At 38.9% G+C, this 26,873-nt stretch overlaps 1 long non-coding RNA gene across 2 annotated transcripts in view; it reads left to right on the top strand.

The window, feature by feature from the left end:
* Nucleotides 1–25,803, top strand: part of LOC139588715 (uncharacterized) — a 39,643-nt gene extending 13,840 nt beyond the window's left edge. The window contains exons 1-3 of one of the 2 annotated variants that reach the window (XR_011678782.1): nt 13,108–13,567; nt 16,440–16,578; nt 25,594–25,803. This is a non-coding gene — a long non-coding RNA (uncharacterized lncRNA). Of the gene's footprint in view, nt 1–13,107; nt 13,568–16,439; nt 16,579–25,593 lie in introns of those variants that run through there. The other variant, XR_011678783.1, reaches the window with a different exon arrangement.
* The last annotated feature ends 1,070 nt before the right edge of the window (nt 25,804–26,873 follow it).

Below are 26,873 nucleotides of genomic sequence, written 5' to 3'. Positions count from 1 at the left end.
GGAGAAAAGAGAGGGCTTTATCAAATGCCCTTATTGTAGAGTGCGTGTCTGTTTCCATGCAATGATTTCTGGAGCATCTGGAGAACTATGACATGGATACCTCTCCAGAGCCAACATTCCCTATAAGCATATATTTAATTTAACATTTTGCCTAGGACATGTTCACTGATTGAACACTGGTAAGGTTATAGCATCTGTAATGCTAATTTGTATCTATGGAACATTTTAAATTGTTCGATAGGAAACAGCCTTGGGGTTCTACAATGTGAGATGCTTGTGTAACTTTCCTAGGGTCCTGTAAAAATAGCAAATTCATATTTTTAATGAAATTTGGATGTCTCTTGAGCAGACATTGCCTTGCTTCACGGTAAATCAGCTCCAGTACCTTTGGCACACAAGAATTTACCAAGAGCATCTCTCAGAAAGGTCAGCAGATTGCTCAGTCAAAGCCTCTTTCCAAGTTTTAGATTGCACAAGCTTCGGTCTTGAGAAACATTCCCTTGAGTGAGTCCCCTGTTTCTAATAATATTGTGTAGATTGAACAGTGAAGTTTCAGTATGTTTCTTCTTGAAACAAGTTGCTAAGACACACTATCCTGTTTTGTGTTCACCATTTGGCCAATGCTTCACTGTACACAAGGCAAATTACTTTGAGAAACATGGGCTGCTGATTGATCCAGTACCAATGAGCCGCTCTCCATGAGCACCTGTAGCACAAATGTCTCCACCAAGAAGGTGGGTGGCAACACCACTTTGTTTAGATTTGTTCAATGATTGAGACAAATATTACATTTTTATCAATGTCTTGCATTGCAATGAAGAAATCCTGGGTCCCACTTTAGCCAGTAGAAAACACATCTGGCAGTTCAGTGCTGACACTGTAATCATTATTTCCCAATGGCCTGTTGCAGTACTTTCCAACCTCTCATTGTTCGTGACTTAATCACTTCCCATCTTAACTATTTCTGCTGCCACTTTAGTGCTCTTAAGTCTCAGAGCTTCAGAGTGTCCAAAGTTCAGGGGCTAAATCATGAATTCACTCAAGGAAATGGTTCCACCCTTCTCATTCACTGTACGCTGGTGCTCTACACAACTTAAGGACAATTCAGACTTTGCCCTTTGTCTTTCAAACCTTTCCTCTATAAGCTGAAACACTCTGATGTCTGTGAATACTCTGATGGTGACTTTTAATGCATGATGATCAAAGGGGCTCTGTGCTACCACATTTCATATGTTAATTGTAAATAAAAAGTTCCCATGAACTACAAGTATTGCATTAGGCATCATTGTGAGAAGGAGTTCCCAAGGGGTCTGTGAACATTGTCTTCTACACATGGTTTTCAGGATGGCAATGAACTCCAGATATCATCTGGAAATCCCTCAAGAATTTAGTTTTCAGTGGTATTATAAAATTCTGAGATTCTCTTGGTGGCAGCAGCTACATATTTAAATATACACAGCCATTTCAAACAAATATATTGGGAAAAATTGGGCCATCTCCGACTCAGTAATAAAACATTATAATTCAATATAATTAGTGAATTATACATTTATTTTTTTTTACAATACTACATTTATCTTTTCCAAATTTGCCTATTGTAAAAGTGGAAATGCTATAATCTAAACATTTAACCTAAGTTAGTACTTTTACAGTTAGCAGAAAGAGAGGCTCTTACACAAGGAGATTTGGCTAGTTATTTTAGATGTGTGTTTTATAGTTATAATATCCTTAGCAGCTAATTTATCTCTTCTTACTGTAGACAGTGTAAGGGGCAGACTCAGAACAAAACCCAGCTGTTGTAGAGCAGTTTTCACTTTTGCCTTGTCTTTCATGGTTTCGTCTGCACAGCCTTAGCTCAGTTCTCAGTTCTCTGGGTGTGATCCTGATTTCAATGGAAGAGCAGCTAGGGGGGAGGGTCACAATCCAGGTTGCATCAACCAAATTATCTTTTTTCCCCTGTATTTTGCTTAAAGCAAGTATAAAGGAATTTTAATACTATTTTATTTGGATATGCAGGAGCATCCTGATTCATGGGAAATAACAGGAAATTTTAAGGGTCTGTGTTTACACTTCTAAACACATTTTATAAGATTTTCCACCAAATGGTAAACTTCATTAATGTAAAGCCCTTCTTAAATGTTTGCTTTACTGTGAAAACCATTAGCAAGTAAAGACACAGAAATTGGTACAGGTTACTTTAGTTAAGCTGTAGTTGCTTTGCATAACTCTTCCAATTTTACAAATACTTTTAAAATTTAGAGTATATCAGAAAAAAGATGTAACCCATTTGAATTAGAACACCGATCAGTGTGTGTTGCATTTCCATTGGCTTTCACTTTTCCACCTGTGTTTCTTGGTGGTTGTTTCTCCTTACCTCAACATTTGTTTCTTATTTAGGTCATGATTTTGTGAACAAAATATTGCAAACTAGATGTCAATTTACACTCAAGAGTTATTTTTTTGGTGGATACCTGCATGAAAATACCGACCACAAGTAAATGAGCGCTGTTTTATTAAATTTCTAGCAATACCTATTAAATTAATTTGTTAAAGAAAATTTTAGAAGTGAGTAAAAATGGAAAATACAAACTTATCTGTGAGAGATTCAGGAGCTATTGGATTATTAGGCATTAGAAAAGTGTTAAGAAGTGGCAGATTGCAGCAGAATGTAGAGGTTCCACTTGTTTCTATCATCTTGTGTTCATAAAATTAGTCATCATTTGCTTCCCCTACTTTTGCCTTACACAATAGATATAAAGGAATCCACTGGGATAACCATGGAGCTCCAAACCATTGAACTATATTTATTTAGATTACAAAAACAAAAGCAGCAAGCCTGACTGATGAACATCACAGACTGAAGGAACAATGCCTTTAGAAACATGCAAATAGATTTCCTTTAATTCTGGAAGGAGGTCTTTGAAATAAACAGGGTGGTAAATTATTTAGACTCTATTTTTTTGGAGATTGAGCTTACTAATGTTCCAGATGTAAAAGAACAGGAAGTTCTATCATTTCCTCAGAATATGTGATGTGTAGACTATTATTATAAAACTACAGATTGATAAAATAAGAAAAGATTAATTTTCTTATAAAAGTGTGTTATGGTAGTAGCGTTATTCATGAACCCTTTTTTTAAAAAAACTTTTTTCTTAGTAACATAATTGTTTTCTCATTTTAAGAATCAATCCAGAAGTAGAAACACATTTTTACTGCAAGTGGGATGAGAAACCATTAGGATGGTATTTTCAGAACATAATTACACAACAACAACAGTAATAATAATAAACAGTATTATTAAAAAATTGAAATATGTGTTGAGTATTAATGATGATTATTAGTACATATATGGAAATATATTTTACCCTAAAATCTTGTGTGGCATCACTGATTAGACGTGTGATTAGAAAAATATGTGCTTGAAAGCAGACAAGAATATAATTCAAATTTATATAGGTAACTTTAGAATTTTTTCCAGTCTGATAGCAGCTAAAGCAGAGCAGCTGTTCAATCAGTAATCTCCTCAATAGTTCATTTTAATGATAAATTTGTGAACCTTTTCTTGTCCGATACACTGAACTCTTCAGCTTTGTGCACTTTTCTTAAATACAGACATTGCTACAGTAAACTCTTTTCCTATGTATGTATGTATGTATGTATGTATGTATCTATCTATCTATCTATCTATCTATCTATCTATCTATCTGTATGTTTATGCATGCAAACTTTATGTATTTTTCTCAAAAAAAGTAGTTAACATGAGACATTCTGAATGTCATGTTTTGATCATCCTTTTTAGGGTGCTGTTCTGCACTCTGATTCTGGATCTGTCAATAGGAAGACAGCCCTCGTTCCTCAGGGGAAAAAAAGCCTGCTAAGCTTGGACAAGTTAGTAGGGAAAGCAGGAAAGGGGAATCTCTGCAGGGACAGCACTGTCTCCAGATGTCCATGAGATACTGAGTATTTACAGAACGAAATGACACAGTATGAAAAATAGTTGAAAACTGACATTTACTCTGCAGTTTTTCACAATCTGGTAATTTTACAAATTTCTAAAATGCTAAAAAATCCTTCAGGAAAGGTAAAATTTGAATTATGAATGAATTCTTGTATCCTGAAGAGTAAAAGAGGCGAGACAAGATCTTTCAAGGACACCTTTCCTTGGATTGTATTTTCAAAAATACTACATCCTAGTATCGGTCCCTGTTTGGTCTTAAAATACATTCCAAATAAATGTTGACCTAGTGAATAAACACATTTTTGAGAATGGTTTCTAGATAAAGACACAAGAGAGTGTCTCAAACACAGGAATCAAACTTATTCACCAGTAAATCTTAAAGAGCAGAGATTCCCCTGGGTCTAGTGAAATTTAAACCTGATCATTATTCAAGATAATTTGTGTAGTTTAATCTACTGGATAATACTTAGATTTTGTTTACAGCAAGTGTCATTATTAATGATTAGACATGCTACAATTGAAGTTATGTGAATTTTGGGCAGTACTGAAGTCATAAGGACTCAAAATCTAGTTCAGGTACAAGTTACACAAAGAAAGATGGGCTATAGTCCAGCTGTAGTGCTGAGCCTGCAAGAATGTCATCCTGTAAGCGTGACAGCAGCTATGTGGTACCACAAATAAAGCAACTAGGTGGAAAAACATCAAGAATAGGATTTCTAACTCTCATTTGGAGCTATATTCAGCCCTAAATTGCATAGTACCTGAAAAAGAATCTGAAGTCTGTAGTCCTGTTAATCTGTGGGCTGTTTTAGTACAGAAACGAAATTTTATGCCCCCCCAGCCCAGGGCACTTCTATAATATAGAGTGACAAAATGCTTGTGTAAACAATGTGGAAAGGGACATAATAACTCCATGTTACATTTGAAGAGATCAGAATATTGACTATGAGGATAAATATCACTTAATGATTTAGGATTCTTTCAAGCTGTATACTTGCCTGAAGAAAAGAATTGCTTAAAACTCTTCAATAAGGCAATATATTCATATTTGTCTTGAGTTCATTTTAAAGGGACCTGTGCATTGTAAGTTTTCAGAAATCCTTCAATTTACTGAGATATTTTGAGAAAGCTGCTTCGTACAAGCACCTAAAAGACTATCAATAAACTAAAGGGCCATCAATGAAGAGCATATAACAAATTGGCTTCCAAGAGCTTACCAATAGTCTACTGAAAGTTGTGCTGCAGTAAGGCACCTGCCAAGTGTTAAAGAGTGCTTTCTTGGCATGACAGGGAGCAGCACAAAAGATGAAGACACATGTTTGGACACCTACTTCTGTCTCAAGTGTCACCTGCAGTGGCACTGATCACTCCAAAGACTTCACAAACCTGAAGTTGTTCCCAGTGTTGCATATCAGCAGTATGGGTGCATCCATACTTCAACGTGCATCCAGTTACTTTGTGTTGTTTCATAAAATATAAAAGAAACTGGGCCACGGTGACATAAACCAGGCCTAATTTAGGGAAACCAACAAGATCACTCTGAAGTTAGTACAACTTTTGGAATAAGCTGCTTCCCCAATGGTCCACTTTTAAGAACAGTCTGAAAACAGGAAACTGTATTCTGCAATCCTGAAAACACCTTGGACCATAGCAAGGAAAGAAATAGCTCCTTTCCACTCCAAGCTGCTGGCTGTGCTTGTGCATTGTTTTTTTGGCTGAGTATCAGCTTTGAAGAGGGGAATACCTTCCAAATGCAAATATTAAAATGCCCTTAAGATGTAGACATTTTTATTGCTCTTTGGGAACAGTGCATTCTAGTTTAGACATTAAAAATTCAACATAAAGTACATAGTTTACACCTATAACTAGATTTCTAGTGGTGGTTGGCCTAAACAGGACTGTAGATGGCGAGGATATAAGAAAGAAAAGACTTGATGGAAATTAAATGACCTCTAAATATATGGTCTTCACAGAATTCATTTAAATATTTTCATTCTTTTTCCAGTCCTCGACATGAATTCAAAAACTCAATGACTTCAAGGACACACAGGCAATATCCTTTGCTTTTAGCACATTATCTTGGAAAAGTCCCCATGTCTAAGACATGAAGACATGTTTTATTACTGTGTAGAAGGGGATAAAACACCATGAGTCAGTCTTCTCTACACTTAGTTTTCTTCTTGTTATGAAATACAATGTTCTGCAAGCACTGAGTCATTAAAAAATGAAAAGATCCCTAGTACAGTATTTGTTAAACAGTCAAAAAAAAAGAAACTATTTAATTTTTAATGGAATTCTAAATTTATTTTCTGTTAGATTTCCAGATATTTTTAAAGAACAGTTGAGAAATTTCTCATTAACTATTTTGTTCTGATTAGGAGTGGACTGAAATGATCTGAAGAATTATTTCCAAGATAAAATGTGATGTAATGAAATTAAAAAATATCTGAGAAGATTATTTTTAGTTGAAAATGCTAATGGAAGCTAGACTGGCTTCCAGATTTTTATCCTTTTTGTCCCATTTACTTTATACTATTCACTAAGCTTCAGCAGCTCTATTGAGCTGCAATTAAAAAAAAAAAAAAAACAACAAACCAAAGCCACAAAGCCAAACCTTACAAAAAAAAACCAAAAACAAACCAAAGCCAAACCAACTGAAAAACTTTGCCATTAAGAAAAAAATTTCCTTTCATATTTTAATATAACACAGGGAAGAAAAAGGAGATATTTTATATTTAGCTTTAGGGAGTTGGTTTTTTTTTTTTTTTTTTTTTTTTTGTTTGTTTTTTTTTTTTTCAGAAAGGAAAATTAAGATCCTACATGAAAATATTTGATAATTCAGAATTTTAAGAAGACCCAGATTAAGGAGAGCCAGGACATTCTGAACCTCCATCCAACCTTGGCTTTTAATCTCAGGTTAAAATTTGGAAGGAGATAAGAAAGGAATGTTAGTGTCAGTAACTAAAGCTCTGTAGTCTTAACTTTTTAACCTCAGGTTTGGTATCAGTGCAATTACACCACCCTACCTAGAAACTGGTGTAACTGTGTGGCTTCTTGATACAAATATTTTTTTAGAGAAACTGTTATAATGTGCCTTTAGAAATTAGAAAGGGATATAAGCACAGAAATCTGTATTAGCATTTAATCTGGCAAGTAAATGATTACAGAAATTCTAGAAAATTATCACAAGATAGTTGAATTTGTGGCTACTTTTAGCTTTCTGTGAAAGTGAACCAGCTATTAACATTAATGGAGACACTGCCTCTTCACTGGCTCCCACAGCAAGGCTGGAGCACACCAAGGCTCTCACCCTACATGTGGTCCATGAAAAATAAGTTCACATGGTAAGATTCCTATTGCAGATGCATTTTGCTGATGATTTCCAACCTTCTCCTCTAGCATTCCCCAAGTGTTACCTTAAAGCCATTTCTGGGTCTGGATTCCATATGGGCTCAGGCTCATGCTTTTGCACAACACATGGATGAAGTCAAAGAAATTAATGGCAGAGTCACAAATCAGGCAGCAATGTTTCTTTGTAAGCCCACTTTAAGGAACTAGACTTCCCTAGACAATTAATGTCTAGTTAATGTAAAATTTAATTGTTAAAATTAAAAGTTAATTGTAAAAATTAATGTAAAGCATGTTGGAGCATGTAGGTACTCCATCACTTATCTTAGACCCCAAAGTTATTTGGATACTTTTAGTGGCATTACAACAGATGATAGGGCCTCTGTTTGTGGTCAAATGAATCAGTTCAGGGCTTTTATCTGAAAGGGCTTGATTTGCTAGAAGTGGTTTGAGCACTCAGGTCTGCAAGGGAAGAAGGAAAGGCAGTGGCCATGTTGTTCTGGAGACCTGGGGGAAAGCACTTCCCTGGGAAGTGGAAGATCTGATTCAGTTTCCTCCACATCCTGAGGAAGGGACAGCCCTCTCCCATTTCCCAGTCTTTTCCCTAGACAGGTATGGGGTCACACTCCATCCTTCCTATTGCAGAAAGACTGCTGATAGTCCAGATGAAGCAAGCATGAACCCAAAGAACAGGCAGGCAAGAGGACCCCCCTGTGACTTGTAGCGTGTGAGCTGCAGGGAAACTTGGCTTCCCTCTTGGGAGTGAACATGTAAACAGCTTGGGAAACCTCTGATTAGCTGTGAATATTAAAACAGCTTGGGAAGTGGGCATTCTAAGCTACCTCTAAATGAGTAATATGTTTTCTGGGCAATGCCACCACCTGTGTTTTGGGCTGATATGAATGATTCAGTGTGACATCTGCAGTGTGCACTCTTCTGAATACATCTTTGTTATCGGGGGATGAATACGTATGTCCATTTTGGCCCATTTAGCAAATTAGCAAAAGCTTTGAATAATGGCCATAATACAAAAACATGCGATGACTAATCAGTTGAAATTTTTTTTGGCAAGGATGTCAAAAGGCATTAAACATTTTTTAAATATAAGAAATGTAATAAGCCTCTGGACTGCCAGTAAAGGGCAGTGCTAAGGCAAGTGAAAAAGAAAACACTTTAATGCTTATTGCAGAACAGAGGGTCTGAAAAGTCCATATTTCTAAGTTAATGAGATGAAGGAAACCCATGCTGAAGAAGAGAGAAATAAAGTATCAAAAGGATGTCATTTTTGGAGGCAATTTATTTGTTGGGATCCCTATTATTTTTTTTATCCTTGTCCTTCTTCCCTTCTATTCCATCTTCCTCATTGGAGTGGAGCAGGAGGTGGAGTGATATTGTGATTAGTCCAGAATATGGAGCAACTTCCATCTTCAATGCCTCTATGTGTTTATGCATGTGTGCCTGTGAGTATTAATGCACTTGTACAATATTCCATCTGATGCTGACAAAATACCTCCAAAGAAAGGAGTGATGGTATTTCCTCCTTTTGTTCTTGAGGAGGGTAAGACACATTTTTCTGCACACAAATGCTCTCCTGTTCCTGATGCAATCACTTTCAAAATGTGCTGTCCCACCCAAATGAGAATTGCATCCTACTTTTCTCCTCTGGGGACTGGGAGATTTCAATTTTAGGGCTTGTCTCTACAAGCACAGTCTTTACTTCCCTCTGGCCCCATGCAGGCAAAGAGATCAGACCATCTGGTCCTGCATCCATTGCACCACCCACAGTCAACTGTTTATCCTGAAAAACCAGGGTACCTCTTACAACTGGATGGAACCTCAAGATGTGTTGGGGGAAAAGTCTGTAACTTTAAAATGATGCATACTAAATAATAAAAACTTAACTCTGAAATTCAGTGTTGTTTTGTAATGTCAGTCTGAAATATCTGTTATCTTTGAGCTTTTGTCTCCAGGGACCACAGTGGTAGGTGCTGAGCCTGGGGCTCTTTCTGAGTCAGAAAGGCACAGGGCCAGGAAAAATGGCAGTTCCCAGCCCTTATTAATGAGTGCATGGGGAGATCTTTCTGTTTACAGGATCGAAGACCAGCTGACACTTGCTCTGGCACTGAGAAGATTATAAATAAGGATCCTGCTTTTGTGAGTTCCTGAGCACTTTTAAATCTCTTTGACCTTGGCGAAGAGGAAGAAAAACTGTAAATATTTCTCTGTGAAGTCCTTGCATTCACGTGGGACAGCAGTGACAAATGCAGGAATCTGAGTGTCCCCAAGATACCATGACCTAGCACTCTTATGATAAGACACTTTTTTTCTGAAACCAGCATCAGGTTTTTTTAATACAAGTTGTCTCTTTTTAAATGACCATTGGAAGAAATGACCCTGTGATATGGGTGAAGTTGTATTGAGTACCTAAGATGATGAATGATGATATATTGTATCCTATTGCACAGTTCCTGAAGAGGCACATTTTGTCTACAGGAAAGGTATTAACTTGGATATTTGTTACCGTTTCCTTTTCATAATATAAAAGCAAAAAATATGCAGATTGGATATCCTTCATTCACATAAAAAGATGTGCTGAGTTTTCTGTTATTCATTAATTAAATGTTATAGATATTATTTACAAAAAGTTCCTTGTCCATGGCTGAATTTTATGCATTTTTCTCCTTCCCTGACTTGTGGCAGAAAATGAAACAAAAGCCTTATCTGGGTTTTTACCAGTAGGGTAGCCTACACCCTTTGATAACTTGGTGTATTTTTGTCTTAGTTTATTTAGTCTTCTATTTTTTTTACAATTGATTGCCATTGATTATTAAAATTTTAATTATTAATAACCTGGTAATTTTTTTTTAATGCCCTGAAAACAGCAGGCAGAACAGAGAAGTAAATAATGAGCCTTCAGTTTCATCTTCTTTTGACATCTGCCTTCTGCAAATTAATGATTTGCATATAAATACCTTTTAACTGCAGCTGTAAGATTTTTTTGTAATCTATTGAAGATTGAATGATTATGCATTTCATAAAAATGCTATTCAAATTAATTTTTTAAAGAAATAATATTTTTTTTAAAATTAAGTGGGATTTTTGAAATTGTCAAGCCTCTTTTTACCACCAGCAGCTCAGCAGCTTTTTTACTCACTTGTCCTGTGATTCTTTTGCCTTTTTTGCCCCTCTATGCTTCCTACCTGCCCCTTTCCCCTGCCTTTGGAGTGCTCCCATTGCTTCTGCCCTGTTCCTGAAGCCCCTGCATGTGAATTACTATTGATGCATGGGAAAAAATTCTCTTCACCAGGGCAGCTTACCTGGAAAGTGAGGAGTAGTGGCACCCTAATTCCAAAGAAGGGAAATGTAAGCACAGAGGTGGCATTTGGGAGCCATACAAAAAGTCTAAAAGCACTGTGTGGAACCAGTCTGACACCTATAAACACCAGCTAGATTTTGTGTCCCTTCATCTCTCCTCCCACCTTCTAAGAAAATGATCCAAGAAAAAACAATCTTTATATAGGCAAGGTCTCTGGCAAATTTTGGTAGCATCAGGGTATTTGGAAAACTCTGGGGCAAGTGCCTTTGTGGTTAAGAGCCTGTAAGTAAATTTGCAGATTAAAAATAACATTCTTTCAGGTTCAGTTCCTAAACAGATCAAATGATCTTAATATCTGCCTTGTAAATGTTTATACTGACAAAAATCTGTAAAGTAAAGTTTGAATTGCAAATTCACCTGTATTAAATGTTGACCTCCTGGAAAGACACTTAAATATACTTTCATAAGCAAACCTTGTTTATAGTGCTGGAGTGTATAACTTGGAGGATAATCAAATGAAATTGTTTTGGAAGAGCTTTTTGCTTCCCCAGTTTTTTGAGCAAAACTTGCAGCAAAACTATGCAGTCAAATACAAATGATGTTTCAGTGGGAACAGTTTATAATAGCTTCGTTCTGATGCACATTTATAGCAGCTTTATACTGCTGGCTCCAGATGAGCAACAATGGCAGAGAACACACAGTCAGTCCCTGGGGAGTTGAAATGGAGAGAAAATGTGATCATGGTGTTTGTAATGGTGTATGTGTTTAATAAGGTATTTATATAGTACTCTGTGTGTGTTTATGAGGTATATAGGATTTATGTAGAGAGATCCTATATCCATACAGTTGAAGCACTGTGCATTTATCTTGTGTGGAAGCTCGCTTCTGGCAGCTCGGCTCCAGGCTGAGATTAGCTGGAAGCAGTGGGCTCAGGAGGGTTTTCCCTTCTCCTGGCAGCCTGGCGGGCTCCGTGCTCCGGCCCCGGGGCAGGGTCCAGCTGCGCAGCCCTGCCGCTCCTGGCAGGACCCCATCCATCCATCCATCCATCCATCCATCCATCCATCCATCCATCCATCCATCCATCCATCCATCCCCGTGATCTACTCCACTGATTCCTGCCTGCCCTCCTGCCTCGGGGGCAGCTGCCCCTGCCTGGCCCAGACTTGGAAAGAATTAAGCCATTTTCTGCCCTTGAGCCGAATCCATGCCAGCCAGTCTGAGGGAGCTCGCCATGGCTGCTTTTCAAACATCTCTAATATTTAACATGTGCATAATAGTTCATGTTACTCCAAAATCAATCTTATTCCCCATCCCTTTTTCTCTCTTGGTCCTCTAGGTTATTTTCTTGTTCTTGCAGCACTCCCACCTACTCCATGCTGAATTAATGTTCTGTTTACCTTCTAGTCCAGATTGTTAACAGCATGACCCTGGTCCATGAAGTTCAGTGGCTTTTATTAGGTTTAAATCAGTCCTTTAATAGGGCTGCTCATTCCTATTAAAGCCTGGCAGATTGACTTTGGTTTTTTTCCTTATATCCAAAAAAGAAAAATCAGAAACACCCATTACCTCTAGCACAGTTGCATTTCAAGTCAAAACAGGTTGCTTTTATTTCTGGGATTTCCACTAGGTTTTTCTGTCATAACCCCTGGCTCAGGCAGCAGCTCTTTTTTTTTTCTTTTTTTTTTCTGGAAAGGGTAAACAGACTATTTTCCCCCCTCTCCAAGACTTTTATACAGATCATAATTCCGTACAAACCTGCAAAATGTGAATGTCAGAGAACCTGGACTGTTCCCACTTACTGGAATGACGCTGCTAATCTCTTCCTGCATCTGATTTATATGTAAATGGTAAGGAGGTGGCTTGTAGGGAGGCCAAATAGGAATCCCTTCTGTTATAGGAAACCACAGCTGTGAGTCATTCCAAATGAAAAGCTTAGTAAAAACATCAACATCCCTAAAATATTTTTGGGAAAAAAATCCATATAAGAGAAAATTAACCTGCTGATTCTAAACCAAGTTATGGAGAGGTTTCCTTTTTTTTTTTCCTTTTTTTTTCTGGATGTTCATTCCCTTTGCTTGAGGTAATAACAGTGCTTTACTGCAGAAAGTGATTTTAAATTATACTCAGAGCCAACTCTTTGAAGTTTAACAGCAGAGCAGAGATGAGTGAAGCTTTCATGTCCTGCACACTCAGAGGATCACTGACATGAGCAAACACTGCAGAATGAAGGTGATAAGCAGAACAGGAGAATTACAGAGCTACTGTGAAGTTTGTAGCTTTATTAAGATGCCAACACTTACACAAAAAAGCCCAACTGCAATGCTCCGTGTCTTTTTGCACTTCTAAGCTCTCTCAATAGGTAATTCTATTTACAGTCTTAAGCTACACTTCTCCTGGGTTTCTCACTGCTATTTACCATTATATAAATATATATATTTTTCCCCCTTCTTTTTGATGTGGCTCCTGAGAGGGTCTGGCTGTTCTGGTGTTCCCTGCAAGGACAGCAGCAACTGTGGTTTTACCGTTCTACCTCCCTCTGTTCTGTAGCTGACTGTTCCATATGTCTCCTCCCACAGGTTTCTGTTTACTGGGTTTATTTTACTTGAGTTTTTGTTTGTTTGTTTGTCTCAGTGGCCTGGAAGCTTTGCCATACCAAGGGGTTTAGGGGGACAGCATTTCATCTGTAGCAAAGTATAGGCATTACACTTTTCTTGTTATTTTAGCAGTGTGGCCTGACCTGGAGCTATACACAGACTGCAGAGAAGACTGGAACTTCAGCTCAAAACCAAAACTGAAAAGTAGCAGGGGAATTCTCATCTACAAGGAAATGAGCAGCAGGCTCCATGAAACTGGGTGGCTCATGGCAGCAACTCCTTCCCCACATAAGAGACAAAACATGAAATAAAGCCAGCAAACCTCTGCCTGGGATTTTAGTGCTCATATAGGTATTATGTACCTGTTTCCTAAATTTGTAGTAATTTCCTTCTGCCATTTTTTTGTATAGTTGCTTCTTATTATTCACATTTGACATTATATAAAATTGTCAACTTTTGTTCAATACAATATGCAACCAGGAAAAATCTTATCTTTATAATGAATAAGAAATGGCTCCTATAAATATATAAATGTGTAAATTGCAGTTTTCCAGTTCCCTGCAGGGGATTTTGCATGTTGTGCAGGAGGAGTGCAACACCTTCCAGTCATTCAGCCAATGTCACCTGAGTTCCATACATTTGTGTAAGTAATCATCACTTGGAAGCAGCATCAAAGCCAAGCAAAATCCCCAAATATATAATCCTTGTTTTGTTCCCAGGTTAATTATACGTCATTCATCTGATCATTTATTTGGTTTATATTATCTTAACCAGCAGATAACCTGAATCAGTATTCCGCTGGCTGAGGAAAATAAAGGGTCAAATAAGACTGTAAATCTAACAAAAGTTTCCTGTGTTACTGCCACTGCCATTTAAATTTGTTCTAGGTACATTTACTGTTTAAACATCCTTCCTAATTTGATTATCAGCAAGATAAAATTTGGAGTTATTTACCTGCCTTTGTGTGCTGTATAGGTTTGTTTTGGCAACATTTCACAGCAGGCATATCTTTAAAAACATTAGTGACTGTTGTACAGTATCTTAATGAACAAAGACTAGATAAATCTAGCAGGTTTTATCTATTTTCCATCTGAATCACAGCTGTAAGAGGAGGCAAAGTCGGGACTTTGGCCAAAATTTACTATAATCTGAAGTGGCCAGCAAGCAAGCCCTGAAGGTGAGGAATCCAGCCTCATGGTGACAATTATTATGCCCTTGCAAAACCCAGAGGTGTGGTTTGAAATTCTTGTACCCTTGTTGGAAACCTTCCTCTTTGCACTTCTCCTTCTTGAACAGTAGTATTGTTAGTCTGATCTCAGTTTATTTTTCAGAAGTCCACTTTAGATGCAATCCTGTAAAATATTTGGGACTTCTACTAGTTTAAATTGCTAAAAGAAGCCATGGAATGAAGTTTAGATCCTTGGTTGGCTTATGTTGATGGCAATAGAGTTGCTTCAGGGACCAAATAAGTTTATGGCAGTTGACAATTTGATGGAATAATGACTTCTTGGTTTGTATGCTGCTGCTCGTGCCTGCTAAGAATTGAAATATTTTAAATATTTTTTCTCTTTTTTTTTTTTTTGTTTTGTTTGTTTGTTTGTTTGTTTGTTGGGATTTTTTTGGGGTTTTTGATTTTTTTTTTCCCTGTGAGATGAAAGATTACTTTAGGGTTTCAAGTAACAACCATTTGCTAGATGTTCTTACCTGAATATTTGGACCATGTTCAGACTGTTCCTAAGTCCTTTATTTGGTCATCATTTCTGCCTTGGTTTGGTACTCTCAGCAAGTGATCTGAAATGACCCTTTGTCACTCGTTCTGTGACAAACAGAAGGAAGGTGCAGCTGGTCACCCTGTGGGTCTCCTGCTCCAGATTTGCAGAGCAAGCACTCAGTGTCATCAGCCAGATCATCTGCACAGAAATGTTGTGTGAGAATGAAGAAATCTTGCCTGTCTTCAGATTTTCCTGTCTGTATTCCTGCAGTGGCAATTGTTCTCACAGGACAGAAATTTTTAATTGGATATTCTGTCTTGCAGAATGTATCAAATCAATCATGTATGAGACAGGACATCTAACAAATACAGCTTTTTCTCATGCTGTGTGATACATTATCTGGTTCCAAATCCAACTGGAAGGGCTGATCATTTGTTCTCCTGAAGGCCTGTAACTTTAGAGGTGGAAAGACAATATGCATTAATTACTTTGGGAGACAGAGGAGGGACACACAGATGATCCAAGGGCTGGAGCACCTCCTCTATGAGGACAGACCATAAGAGCTGGGGTTGTTCAGCCAGCAATAGAGAAGGCTTCAGGGAGACCTCATGTGGCCTTCCAGTACCTGGAGGGGGCTTATAGGAAGGAGGGAAAGAGACTTTTTATATGGGCAGATGGTGACAGGACAAGGGACAGTGGTTTTAAACTGAAAAGGGGCAGGTTTAGGTTAGATGTAAGGAAGAGTTTTTTTACCCAGAGGGTGGTGAGACAGGAACAGGTTGACCAGAGAAGCTGTGGATGCCCCACCCCTGGAAGTGTTCAAGGCCAGTATGGATGGGACCCTGAGCTATCTGAACTAGTAAATGGCATCCTTGCCCATGGCAGGTGGTTTGGAACCAATTATCTTTAATGCCCTTCCCAACCCAAACCATTCTGTAATTCCATGATTATTACTTCTTTTTAATTATTCTTTTTAATTATTCTTTTTAATTTCTGGAAATCCATCTTTCAGCTAGTGTCCCCAAGAAAAAAGTGAAAAAGGATCTAAAAAATCAATTTATTTTGTTGCCAAAAATTGTCAATATTTCCACTAATTTTCAATTTCCACTGACATTTCAAGTCTCAGAAAGGTGAATTTCTTTCTTCCCTTCTGTTAAGTTACGAGAGTTTGCCGATTGCCAGCCTTCCAACACAGATCCAAATATTTCCACTTTTTCCTCTCTATCTGCAGTAAATATGGTAATTTAAGCATCTCTTCATGAGATGCTGGTAAAAAATCTGTTGAGCTTGGTAAGATTGATAGAAAATTAGTGTGTAGGTAAAATCTGTGTTAGGACAAAAAGAGCTGGGAGCCTCCTCCTGGAGAGAAGTCTTCCTGCACTTGCCCTGCCAGCCCAGACACATGAATGAGATCTTTCCAAGTTCTCTGGCTGGATTCCTCCTGGTGCCCCAGGCTGGGTGACACAGTTTGCAAAGACTCATCTCTGTTGCTCTCACATTTTAAATTGCAGGCACTTCAGCCTGACCACAAATGCAGCAGAACTGTTCTATCAGGAGTAAAGCAATGGTCCAGAAAATGCCACACGGAAGCAGCTGCAACAACATTGGTGGTGGTGTCCCAGGAGGGAAGGACCAGTGTTTCAGCAGGAGGTGAGTCATATGCTTTTTGCTTCAAAGTACTTGCTTGAGAATATGGCCCACAGATTCTGCTGCTGAATTTACTTTCTTCCTACTTCTCAGTAAAATGTTCCCTAAACTCTTTGGGATTTTAATTAATGGGTTTGCCTTATGAAAGTAGAATAAATAAGCTGTTACAACTGTTTGTTCCAGTAAGATATTACTTTCCAATGGGAGGCTCTCTGTTTAGTCCATAGCTTTAAAATCTTTTTTCTGGTAGGGAAGATGTGTAAATTAAAGAAAGTTTCAACTTTCTTTCCTTAGCATCAGTGACTAGCAAAACCATTTAAAAAGGAGACTTCACAAAATTCCACCGCAAAAACAGCAATAGCAGCTCACTCTTCCAGTGCCCCTGCAGAGCCCATGCAGAACACAGCTGCTGCACATCTCCAGCTGCTGCCCTCTGTACCACAGCAGATTTTTGGGTTTTCTCTTGGCCAACTTCTTGGAAAGGTCCTCTCGGGTATTTTTGTCATCAATGAACATAAATTTTAAAGGAATCAGCAGAAATAGTATCGGAAAAATTATTTGGAGCAGAGAAGGGAAAAAATTCTTGGCTGAAGAATGGCTTTATCAGAAAGGGGTATATAGTCATGCATAGCAACTGCTGAAAAAACAGATAATATGATTTCCTTGTACAGCAGTGTAAAACAGAAATTCTTCTGGCAGAGTCAGTGTCCCAGATTCAATAGCAGAATGCTAGTGGTTAACATTACTGTGAAGCAGAGTAAAGTAAAACACATAAACTCTATGGAGAATCTTAATACACTGAGTGCTGATCACACATTACATCTTAATATTTTGACTTATTGCCATTTTTAGCATTGACTGCTGTTAAACTACAATTTTCTCACAAAAGAAATTAAATAACCCTATTATATATAGCTGTTTGCTCTCAAAATGTCTGCCAAATGAGGAGGAGGAAATATTGCATTTCATTTTAAGTTGAATAAGTGAATTTTAAAAAGTTAAGGTAATGGATGAGAATTTTCTGAATGTGGATCGAATATATCAGTGTTATTTAGTCTAGTAATGAGTAAGGGCAGAATTAAGTGCATTTCATAACTTGTATGTGTATCTGTGTCTATGTGTATCCATGAACACAGATCCTCTGTTGCAATTTTGAGAAATACATGGAATTCCTTCCTGCTTTAAAATTAGTGATGCCTGTGACACATTTATTTTCTAAGTACAGTATTACTCAAGGGTAATGTTTTGCTTTTGCTAAATGTGTGTGCACTTGCTTGCAACACAATCCCTGTCATTAGTAGTGGCTGGAGGCTCCATCTGTGTGCCTGGATACCAGTCTTCACTTAAACCACTTCCTTGTAAACACTCCAATGGCAGCAGAGGGGGTTTGATGATTTCTTTTCCCTTAAGGAGCTCAGAATTACTGGTTTCTCACTTTGTTTTAGTTATATTAAAAAAAAAAAAAGTTATGGAAGACTCCAAGCAGTATTATCAGGAATAGCAACATCCATCTATCTCAAAGCACAGGGGGTTACATGCCTTGCTCAGAAAATCATAGAATCATACACTCATGGAATCATGGAATCAAGGAATCATGGAATGGCTTGGGTTGAAAGGGACTTTGCAGATCATCTAGTTCCCCTCTGCCATGGGCAGGGACACCTTCCACTAGAGGAGGTTGCTCAGAGCCCAGTTGAGCCTGGCCATGAACATTGCAGTGATGGGTCATCCAAAACTTCTCTGGGCAAATTATTCCAGTGTCTCACTGTTTTCTAAATAACAATTTATTCTCCATATCTAATCTAAACTTCCCCTCTTTCAGATTTAGGCCATTCTCCCCTGTCCTATCCCTACATGCCCTTGCAGGAAGTCCCTCTCCAGCTCTCTTGCAGGATCTATTTAGGGACTGACAGTCTACTCTAAGGTCTCACTGAAGCCTTCTCTGCTCGAGGATGAACAGCTCCAACTCTCTCAGCCTGTCTTCATAGGAGAGGAGTTCCTATTCTAGAGACATTTGATCATCTTTGTGTCCCTCCTCTGAGCTTGTTCCAACAGGTCCCTGTCCTTGTTTTGTTGAGGGCCCCAGAGCTGGATGCAGTATTGCAGGTGAAGGATCTGTAGCACCAGACCAGGTCTAACATATTTTTGGATTTAAAGCTCACAGAAAGTTTGCTGCATTATTTTGGTTTCCTTGCACTCTTAATAATTCTGAAATGCTTCTCCTGAGGCTGTCCCTAGCTGGCTGGTTGGCTGAAAGGGGTCCTGGCACAGGAAAGATGCAGTTGAGATAAGCAGACTGGGAGGATTTGGAGAAAGTCTTTGCAAGATGACTGAGCTCTGGCAGCAGGCTGCCTCTCCAGGCTGCTTGCCCAATTTTCCAGGGTGCTACAGGGGCAACTAGGGACTAAAAGCACATTCAGGTTTTGCTTTAACTCCCTTTATCAGCATGGGCAAAAATATGGCACTGGTTTAGTGATAGCAGTAAGCAAAGGAAGATACTGCTCCAACTGAAGCTCTCATTTCTATGGGGTGCACTACAAATCATGAGTAATCCTTAGGACTGTGAATTCCATGTGAATGAATAAAAAACCTTCCTTTGCTATCCAAGCTTCATGTCAGTCTGGGGCTTCAAGACCATTAGTTGCAAAATGTATTGCAAGTAAATAGAAGGTTTCATTGTGCTTCATTTTCTTGCCAAAACCACAAGAAGCCTTACCCAGTTTTATTAATGAACTGGAAGATAAAGGAAAAATTAGAAAGCTTCATCTTAGTTTTAATAACAAAAATCACTCAATCATTTGAGCCAGTTCTACTGATATACTCGACAAGGATCAGCATGCGTCACTGTATGGAGCAAAAAGATGGAGCAGATTTTCCAGTTTCCTTTTCAATACTGAGAAAGAATGAAAAAAATTGGTGCCAGACTGCAGATGGTGGAGAGCCTCATGTGTTGGTTTTGTGTGCATTTCCGTATAGCACACTGCATGTACCAAGCACAACTAAGCAGCCAAGGGAATGCTACTATATATCTTAAGCTGTCCATCTTTAAACCTGCATTTCTGAAAAAATATACCAGAAAGAGAGGCAGAACATACAACAGATGCTCTTGAATACTGTATTATATTTTTGTCGAGTCACCCAAATTGTGGATTATAGACAAATGCGTTTACTAAATTAAGAAATTTCTTCTAATCTGGCAAATATATCTATAATTTGCTATTTTACCCTCCCTTTACTTCAATACTTCTTTCCTCTTAGACAGGAAATGGGAACTCAAGTGGGCTACACCCCGTGTTTTCAGCACACCCTGGTGACTGTACAGTTCCACCTGAGCTGGGTCTCTGATGTGGCCATGCTGCCATGCACAGCTGATATGGCCAGACACATGCCATCCCTCTAAAGCCCCACACTGTTCAGCACCACTTTCCACAATCCTCCTCCTTTTCCAACCCAAATAATTCTTTGACTCTGCAGACATGAATTGCTGTTGGAATTCTGTCACTGCTACTTAAGGGAAAAGGAAAGAGAATAAAGCAAGACTTATGTGAGGGAACATTTTACCAGCTTATAAAGGATGAGTTATCTGACAACTACTTTATAGGCTGCCTAAACTGTCCTAGATCACTGTTCCTCAGTTTCAATCAGTTTGAAATGTTTACACAGTGCAGATCAGATTGAGCCATTAGGCTTGGATCCCAGTCTGGAACATTTTGAGAAGAAGATACTGGTAGGCTTTTAAAATCCTATCTCTTGGAAAGCCTTCAACAAGAGAAAGATTCTGTTCTACATTTTTTACATTTAGATCATATCTGGTGTTAGAAAGAGCCAGTTTTAAAGAACTACTTGGTTTTCACACATGACACTTCATCAGTCATATCCCTTGCTCTCACAGCTTGCCTTCTAAAGGCTCTTTGCATATGTATCTCCCATGGGTCTGTCACATTCCCAAATAGACCACTCAAAAAGGGAAGAGGAAGGCACATCCAACAACCAGCAATGCTAAAGGTCACTGCTTTTCCAGGCCTTGATTCAGAAAATTGTAATTTAGAAATAGTTCAGATTCTCCCGTTTGAACTTTCTGAAGGAAACTTCAAGGAAATAAGATTTGGCACTGATAGGAACATCAGACTGGTGGGCTGACATATGGACTTCCCACCCAGTTTCTCATCAGCCTTCTCAGATGTCATGGGACCTGGTGGCAAGGGGACCAGTAAAACAGGTGCTGGGGGGCTGGGCAGGGCTGCTAACAATTCTCTGCTTAGTGACAGAGAAGATGAAAATTTATGATTCCTTATTCTCGGGAGATATCATTTATATCTTGGGAAGGTCTGGAAGAGTGTACCAGAAATGATCATTGTGAAAAGTAATTTTTTTATATTATGATGGCCTCAGATGGCTGGCAACTGAGAATTTCCCCTGTGACTGTCACTGCAAGGCCAATGGCAAACCAGCTTAGGATTTTGGTCAAGGGAATGAGGAGGACTCTGTCTTTTACCAGGTCATCTTGACTTTGATTTCAGGCCACACTGCTACAGCAGCTCACATTCTTCCCGCTGTGCTCTGAGATCAACAGTAACTGTATGGAATAAATATGGTTAGTCCATAGTCCAGATTCTCTAACAACCACAGGACAACAGGACTTGTCTGACTCTTATTAACAACATGTTACACTTACCTTGACTGATGCAGCCTTTCTGGAAAAGGCCTGATGTTCTTACAGATGTTTCACTGTGAATGAATAATTGCAGTTGCATTCACATGAATAAGCCTTGTTTATAAAATTATAAGCCCCTAGACTGAAAATAAAGAATATGGTACCGTGAAGTTCGCCAAGCACTCTTTCAGTTGCTTCCTTCTTTGTTTTGGTTGAATGTTATTTTTGTGTACACTGTATTTTTGTGTACACTGGAGAATGTACTCTGAATTCTGTACTTCTCTTTAGGCCTTTGCTCTGTGATGGTTTGGGATCTGAACTGAACTAAAAGAACACATTTGGTTTTCTTCTCATCATCTTCTAATCACTCATCAATCAGTCATCACTAATGGAAAGAAACTCATCTAGGATGCTAGACCTGGAATCTCAAAACCTGCAGATTTGGTGGCCTTGGTACTTCTGTTCAGACCTGTGGGACTGTTGTGTTTATAAGTCTACAAACACTCCAACATCAGCCTCTTCCTCCTACTGTACAGTGTGTGCTCCCAGTGTCTTCCCAGTTACTGAGGGTTTACTGTCACAGACATTTCTAACAAACATGAGGAGGACATGAATGAGCAGCTTTGCCCCTGAAACACTGGCAGAAGCGGGGCAAACAGATGCTGGGCTCCCCCTGTGCCATGCCAGTGGCAGCCAGGCAGCTCCAGGTGGCTGGGGCAGGAGCCATTCCCAGGGGACACAGGACACCTGAGCCCCTCCTGTGGATTACTGGAGATGAATATCAGGGAAAGTGACATGATCAAGGCCTGAGGTCTTGCTTCTTGTGGCAGAAGCAGGATATTGGCATCAGCTGAGGGTGCAGAGCAGGACACTGCAGCCCAGGAGTGGGCAGGTGCTCAGTCCTTAAGTGAGGAGGAAGCTTCTCCCAGAGCTGCTGCATCTGCTGCAGGTTGATGGAAGACAAGGGAAAGTGTGCAGAGTTTTGTTATAAAAGCTTTCTGAAAGGGGTAGGGATTTAGCCTGGTATAAAGCTGAGCAGTTGAATTTTTTATGGCTAAAATGTGACTGATTTGCAGCTGCAAGTTTTCCATGCAAAGCCAAATAATGTTCACCTCAGAAATCCTGGAGCTGCAGTGTGTGGCAGGTTTTATAGCCTGTGAGATATGGAAATTAATTACAAACAGGATTTGCAATTCTTTTGGGGTGGGGAGGTGGTCTTGTGTCAACATTTTGACTTGCAAATATTCTAAAATGTCTCCCACCACAGAAGAACTAAATCTGATTTTTCCAGGCATATAATGACTTGTACTGATTAAAGAACACTGCTCATATCTGGGTCCAATAAAAGTAAGTGAACAAGGCAAATAGACATGCAAATAAAAAAGAGATCTGATATGGCATGGTGTAAAGTTTAATCCAAATAAGGCTATGAATGGGCTCTCCATAGCACTTCATTGACAATAAAAAATGTATTTAAGGCAGTAAATGTACAACAGCTGGCAAATATCATGTGCCAAGTCTTATTTTAGATTAGTAAGAGAAAACTGAGACTTACTAAACTTCTACAGTGATTCCCAGGCTAGCCAGTTGGATTTTTAGAACTTCTTTCTGGTGCTACTAAATTGGTACCCTACTTTACGGAACCTGTGGCCTTGAAAATGGAAGAATACACAGAAATTTTTGGATTGATGAAAACAAAGCAAAAATAAACCTGGGAAAGGCAAATAGCCCATCCCAGCCTCAGTTCATTTCAAATGACTGAGAAGCAGGCAGGAAGGCAGTTCATTATATAGCTCATCATCCTTGCACAGACAGGAGAGTGTGACAGTCAGTTTAATAGCCTCTGAAATTATTTAATACATTTTCTGCTCCTAAGTGCTATTTACCATCTGCTTGCAATGGTATGCATTTTAGAAAAATTAAAGGTTTTTAAATCTATGTAAATGTTATAGTACATGTTTTTAGTTTTAATTAAAAAAATCAGATAAAAATAAACCGTGCAGAGGAAAAAAATAATTCTTTTTGTTTGTCTTTTTCACTAATAGAAATATTAAAACAATTCAAGTTACAACTGTACCGTCAGTCACTACCAGTTAAATGGAAATGATTTTTTTAAATGTTAATTTTTTGCTGAGATGAGCAGTATAGCTCAGCCTGCAAAGTGACCAAAGGGATAGACCACAGGGTCACAGAATCATAGAATATTCTGAGTTGAGAGAGACCCACAAAGATCATTGAGTCCAACTCCTGACCTTGCACACGACAGTCCCAAGAGTCACACCACAAGCCTGATGATGATGTGATGACAATGCCAAGTGCATCAAGCAATGGAGAAGTCCCTGTAAGATTTGTGATCAGGTTTGGTTGTGTACAACCTCACTGAAGTCCAAATGAAGGTGCTGCATGAAGAGGTAAGGATGTTCCTGGCTTTTCCATGCAATAATTGTCATGTGTCCTGCAGCTGAGGGAAGCTCATTAGGTGAAATCTCCTGTGTGCTGAATCTGCAGGTTTAGAGCAGTCAAGCCGTGCGCTCACTCAGGTTGGTTTTGCTCGAGATGATGTGAGAGGTGATGGCCCAGGAGCTCCCTTGGTTGCTGGTGCTACCTGGGACACTTGCCTGTTCCATGCCTGGATTCTGCTCTGAGGTCTGACCTTCCTCTTGAGGGGTTTCTTGTCTTGCTTCTGGTTTTTGTACGAGTTCATCCCTCTAAACTTCATGGTTGTGCTCCACAACTGTGCTTTAATTTTGCAATGAGTAAAGAGCAATGCTGGAAAATTTTCCTGGAGCAACACTGACCTTGAAATTCTCCATCTCTTAACCTGGCAGAGCTGGATTTTACCCACCTCCTTTCTGCATGAATATGCCTTGCAATTCAAAGGGTTTTTAGACAGCATTATATGATTATAAAGTCTGGGTATGTTTGGTTTCCTTTCCAATCTGAATGCACAGATATGTGCACAATAGTGAATTGGGGCCCTAAGGTATTTTAAAAGTGCTTGTATCAAGGACTATGTGTTTTCAGATATAAATACAAACACATGACATGAACATTATTTTATTTTATTTCTGTTATTATTTCCTTTTTTTTTCAGCTTTACAAAGCAATAAGCTCCTAACTGTAGAAATGTGGGCAGGAAATATAAAAATAAGATTCAATCTGAAGAGTAGGCTGATACATCAGATGAAAAAATAATTCAAAACATATATATTCAAGAAGAAAAATAAAAGATAATTGAAAAGCAGTAATATAGAAGAGACCTAAGGGTAGCATCAGACAGGAAATTACAAAGCCATTTCCAATGCAATGTAATCATTACTTACATGAAATAATAATAATAATAATAATAATATTTTATCTATCTGACTGAAGATCTCAAAATGATTCATGGGTTGCGATCATTTTTTCCCATCACTGTGAAATGTCTGTCTTCAAGGTGCTTTTTCTTATGTTTCATATTTTTGCTCCCCTTAAAATGCATGTGATCATTTGTAATTATATTTTTCTGCCTGGGTTCCTGCTGCAGGATGGTGGGAGCCATGGCAGGACTTCCAGCACTGTTGGAGGGGTGACAGCAGTGAGTGAGTTTTGTTGAAGCTGTGTTTGTGTGTTTGGAGGAGCTGCTGGTGGGAATCACCCTTCCAGGGACTTCCCAGTTTCCTTTTAAAGCTGCCTCAGTTTTGCAGAGAGCATTCAGCTGGAGCTTTCCCTAGAAGCTCAGTGTCCTGTTCCTGCACACAGCTGTTCAGTGAGCCCTGAGGGACAGGGGCATTTCATTGGTAGGGATTTTCAAGCAAATACTGGGCTGGTTTGGAGACAAAATAGCTCGTGCCAGAACATTATGGGTTTGTACTTGACAAACACACAAGCTTTGAGCAATTTTATAGCACTAGGGTGATCCACGAATAGAACTTATTAATTAAAATCTTAACAAAGGACCCATTATTATTATGTATTAAAAAAACCCCAAAAACACACTCCAATTTGTCCTTTTTGGGGGTGATGAACTCTTGCTTCAAGAGTGTGTGCTTATTCTTAATTTAATGATTATAGAGCCCGGTTTGGCTATGTGGATATCTAAATCAACCATTCAGAAAATAGTATCAGGGTTAGAGGAAGAGTTACTACAGCTATTCTCTGCTACTTCCTGGGATTTCAATTAAGGTATAAGAACACTTTTAAATGCCTTCATTTTCTACAGCCATTCATTTTATCCATAATATTAAAATAATATCCTGTTATCCTTCTCATCAGCACTCTATGATTTTATCAACTGGCCTGATTTAGCTTAAATGCATGAAAATGTATTGCAGAGCCCACACGGGAATAAAACCTACTCACTTTCTCATGTGATGTTTTTCTAGGATTCTTTATAAGCAGAGAAGAACAAGACAGAAAATATGACCCTTGTGGAAACACCCAATGTTCAAAGACAGCAGCTGCATGGACACTGCTGCAACATACAGTAGAAGTTAGATTTGACACTGTCAAATGGTTTATTCTGAGGAAAATGATTGTACCCCTAAAAAATGTAAGGAGAAAGATTTCCAAATACATTTATGAGTATCTCATCATTCCTCTGCTGGTGTGTCCCTCTGTGTGTATGTGATGGGGATTTTCCAGAGGGAGGAATTCACCACTGAAGTATTTGGATCCTGCAGCTGCAGGTACAGTTTTGGATTTAGAAGCTGGAGCAAGCCCAGATGCTTCCAGCTGTCGTCAATTCCTGCTCCCTGAATTGCTTTGGATGCTTACTGCAGCTCCTGCAGTTAACACATTGCCCTCCTTGCCATTTAGCAAAGGAAAAGGGCACAATCTTGACACTCCTCTGCTGGCCTTGCTTTGGAAGATGCAAAGAGTAGGAAAAGTTCTGTCTTGCATGTTGAAATAATAAGGCCTATAAAGCTTTTTGGGGCCCTATATAGAAAAAAGGGTTTTCTGGAGTACTTGAAGTGCACAAAATAGCTATGGAGACAGACTGGACTCGGAAATGGGTGGCCTTTTCTTCTGGAGGTCTTCCAGTGATCTGTCAAGTTCCTTTCTAATCCCCTGAAAACTTGTAGCTGCAGTAGCATTTTCATAGCTCAGGAAGGCACTTTCCTGTTATCCTCTCCATCACTGGTGACTGTAGAACAATTATCAAATCTCCACCAGTATTCTCTGTTCTCAAGGTGAATTGTACTTGTGTGTTTAACTGTCTTTATTCCTGATACAGGAGATATTCCTTATGGCTAGGATCATACATGTTGCATTGCTTTGCTTGTTTTTCATTCTGCTGTACCTTTTTAAGATTGGGAAATCAGAAGTGTCCACAAGGTTTTATACCTTGTGTCCAAGTGTTGAAGGTTTTATACCTGGGACACACAGAGCACTATGATCACCTGAGTACTCGTGCTCTGCTCAGGGGGCACACCCTGTGCTGCTCATGGAGCAACCTGGCAGGTCCAGAAAGGTGTTTAACCCACCTTCTTCTCACAGTGCCCTTACATGTCAGGGTCACTGCTGCAGATCCTGCTCCATGGTAAGCTCCACACTACAACCTAAAAAAAGAGAAGCATCCCTCACATAAAGAAAGAAGCATCATGAGGAAAAACACTGTGTCTTTGAGAAAATTATTTGAAACCTGAGTTTGTGTGGTCAGATA

The sequence above is a fragment of the Agelaius tricolor genome, unplaced genomic scaffold (assembly GCF_023055355.1).
Source record: "Agelaius tricolor isolate 1412-34295 unplaced genomic scaffold, bAgeTri1.0.p SCAF_3, whole genome shotgun sequence".
In the NCBI taxonomy this organism is placed as follows: domain Eukaryota; kingdom Metazoa; phylum Chordata; class Aves; order Passeriformes; family Icteridae; genus Agelaius; species Agelaius tricolor.
Note: the sequence above shows the minus strand (reverse complement) of the source record. Positions and strands in the feature narration are given on the sequence as shown.